A 4,055-nucleotide genomic window follows, 5' to 3' on the forward strand; every position below is an offset into this window, starting at 1 on the left:
GATACAATCTAAAATACTAAGGTATACCCTTTGTTAAAGAAATACACGCATGAATTTTGAAGAGACTTCGGGCTTGATTACGATCTTGGCGGATGTGATATTCTGTCATAAACGTGACGGATATTCCGTCCATCCTATCACAAGCTCCAAGGATATAACGGAATTGTAATTTGGCAGACAGGATAACCATCACATTTGTGATGGAGTAACTCTGTCCGCCAAGATTGTAACCAGACTCTTTATCATATTTTTACATTATGTTTCTGGTACTCTTTACATGCCAAGCAGTTTCATGGCTGTGCACAGGCCACAGAGCCAAGCCAGAGCACCTGCTCAGCTCTGTCTCAGCTCCCCCTTTTAGTTTGTTGACTTACCGACCTCCTCTTAATAGTACAAAGAAGTCAGTGCTTTTCTTTTGATCACATTTGCAGCAATACAAAGTAAGTGATGATCAAAGATTTTAGTCGCATCTAGATAATCTTCAGAGATCTAATACATGGAATGCTTCTTATGGGTGGTGACTATTAACAGTCCTTTGTTCAGGGCTTTGGTGCAACACCAAAGTCTTATATTTCCTTAGTGTCTCTTCAGAATCTCTGGATTTTAAACCAATTTGTGTGGAAATTGTCTTATAAAATGTGCCATTTGGAGCCATATTTCAGCATTTTTAGGTTTTTGTTAGGGGGAGGGGTGGGAGCGTATAACATACTCCTCCCTAATATTTCCAGTGGAAGTTAGGTTTGTTTGCTTTCCTAAATCTGTGAAGCTCGAGGCAGGCATTCATGCTCCACCACTTTCAAAGTTTGTCACCCACAACTGAACCCTTCATTGGGTCCAGGCAGCGGGCCACTTCACTTGAATGTAGCTGCTCTGCTCCCCGTAGTTTTATGTATTATAAGATACTGTCCTTCTCTTGTGTGCTGACTTTTTCTATTACTAAGGGTCAACGTTTTTGTGAATAATAAATTATTGATTTTTTTTACCGATTTGCAAAACCGCATATATATTTTGATAGTACATTTTACAAGAAATACTATATTATCAGAAACGCTGCTTTGCTTTCTTTCACACGAATTAAAAAAAATATTACCTGTGCAGGCTTTGATGAATTCCAAATTAAACACACAGATGCCTTGATTTTAAACGTGCACCTTTGTGATTATAACATGGAACCATAAGCTGCATTTGGTGTAAAACTAAAGTACGGACTAAAATAAATTCCAGCACTCACAAGATGCCGTCTGTGCGGAATTTCAAACTAAACACGAGGTTATTACATATATACTGGTCGCGAGGCACTTCTCTGACATTTCCCGAGAACCTAGTTGGAACTAATAGTAATAGAAGTCTGAGCTGATATTTTCATAAACTGACAAAAGGAAAATGCCAAATTGCATCGGTCGGTGTAAATGCCAGAGAATTTACCCTGGCACAGGTATCACCTACGTAATGAAAAAAAATATTGGAGTCAAATTTCACAATTAGCTGCTACATACGTAAAGTTTTCTAGAGGTGGATCCGCTAGCAAACCAAAATGAAATAAACAAGCATTCATGATGGCAGTAGAGTAGAAAAGTAAGCACGATGGCCGCGAAGGAATAACATCCTGAAATGGCCCCGGCAGAAGGTCCTTGTAGAGCAACAGTTCTGCTTCCTTAGTTCATAAATTCTCACCAGCAGTCAGATCACAAAATGTAATTCGACATGTGAGGCCAGACCTGTCTCTAACTCCTGAGTGAATACATTTCCATACTATCCAGCTGTCAGACAGTCATTAAAGTCTGGCTACCGATTTACTAACAACCGTTTACCATATTTTTGTGACATTATATTCCAAACAAGCCTTACTTCTCATAATAATGTGATGAAAATCTTCACAGTCGCACAGAAATGAATTCATTCAACTAAAAAAACATACCAGTTGCCTATTAAATCAGATAGGTAGTCTGTTTTTGGCAGTTATTCCTTGATGAGCAGCGGTTCATGCAGTTCTATGAGAATAGTAAATTAGAGGAATTTTTTTTATTGCTGCTGCTTTTTAGTTTTCATCTTGACATGGCAGTGAAACACGGAAAACTAGAATATGTTCTCTAAAATGCTACCTTACCTGACATTTATTGCATAACGGATAACTTTACATACTTTTGTTCGAGTGAGCAACTTTTCGAAATGCTTATAATGTGTAGTTTTAATATTTAAGACTAATAAAAGCCCCATTTTGAAAACTGTTCTGAATTTCCTGGCATTGTCAGAAAAGTTATTCATAGCTGAAGAACAGAAGTAATAATATTGGCATTAGTTCCAGGCGTCGTAATTTTGTATTCTTTCTTGTTGGCCTAGGCATCTTTGAATGTGGTACTCAAATGATATCCACAGAGGCCTTCTGCTGGAGTTGAAGGTCTCTGAGAACCTGTGCTAATTTTGCCTGGCATCTACTACTGCCCTTATCTGCTATCCCCCTCACTGGCCAGCTCTGGTGTTATTCGAACCATGGTTTATGTTGGTTCAAAAGTGTGAGGTTTAAGGCCTTTAAGACAAATTACTACTGTATAGAAATATGATACTCAGGACTGAGTTTGTTTTGATATGATTGAGTACACTGAGAATGCTCCGAAAGGAGAGTCATTAAAAACAAATAAGACATATTATCAGTAAGACTGATGAGGTTGAAGCTTAAAGGCACTGTTGGAAATTCACTTTTTCTGTGCGGTCACCACAGATTTTTCACCTTTTGCTAAACCCGATATTTTTGCTGGACTTTAGAATTCTGTGTACTTCACCCCTGCTAACCATAATAAGAGTGACTTTGCTCCCCCTTTAAACATGGTTTAATTGCCTTTTCATTAATTGGTACTCATACCTGCTTTTAAGTTCCTGGTATATGGTGTAGAACGTTCACTTAGGGTCTGTAAAATCAATGCCAGTAGTGGACTGCAGCACCTATGGCACATCCACTACAGCGGCAGGGCAAATATGATTTCAGGCCTATCCTGTGCAGCCCGACTGTTGCAGGGTGGACTGTGCAGTATGACCTGTGAAAATAACAATTTTGACAGGAGAAATCCTTACATTTACATATTAAGGCCGCCCCAATGTAAGCCTTGCAGTCCACAAGGTAGTTTTTATGGTGTTTAAAAGTGGAACATGTAGAAAACTAATGTTACCATAATCCTACAGAGACAAGGCCCTAGAGGCTACTTTCACAGCAGCAGGTCTGGCTGTCCTATGTAGAAAACCAGCGCATAGATTGAAATACCAATACTGTCACCCGGGAATGGGACCAGCTGGAACAATAATTAAAAAGCTATTTTAATAGTTATTAAAAATCTGATTCAATGTTGAAGTTAGATTTTAATTTCAGGAAGTTACCCTTTGCCTGCCTAAACAGTCAGAAGGCACATTAGCAGAAGTCTCTGCCAGCTCCCAGCCTGTGCCCAACCTCCAATAGGTCTGAAATATACTTGAAATGCCTCCCAGGAGAAAGCAATAGGCTGGCCTGAATAGGCAGAGATGTCTTATTTGAACTCTACAGAATGCTCAGAGTGGGGGCTGTGAGCATTCTGTGGCACCCCACTGTCAAATTCTGCTTGACAGGTCTATTATACCACATGTAACACTTGGGGCACACTTAATTGGGTTAGAACAAGATGTTAAGACAATTCTTGTGGATCTCCTCTCTGGTTCCTGAAGGACCCTGCTTGTCCCACGAGACATTTCTCTCTGTATTTCTTGTGGATACTGTACCTGCTTCAGATTGGATTTCAGAATGTGGGAGGAAATTAAAATTATCACAGTACATCCCCATGCACAAACCCAGCCCCCAGAGCCCAAGGAGTGTGTGCCCAAAGCTTTTTGGCATCTTGAATGAGCCATGACTCATGACATTTTCGGCTTGTTTGCAATAAGGTAAACAGGAACGACTGGAAAGGTGAGCAGGGATGGTTCTGATATCTTTTACCCCATTTGTTAGAGAGTGCCGAGGGGTCCTCCCCACACCCCCCATCACAAGCTGGTGCAGGCACAATTGTGACACCCCCAGTATGATCTGCAGAACT

The sequence above is a fragment of the Lissotriton helveticus genome, chromosome 4_1 (genome assembly GCF_964261635.1).
Source record: "Lissotriton helveticus chromosome 4_1, aLisHel1.1, whole genome shotgun sequence".
In the NCBI taxonomy this organism is placed as follows: domain Eukaryota; kingdom Metazoa; phylum Chordata; class Amphibia; order Caudata; family Salamandridae; genus Lissotriton; species Lissotriton helveticus.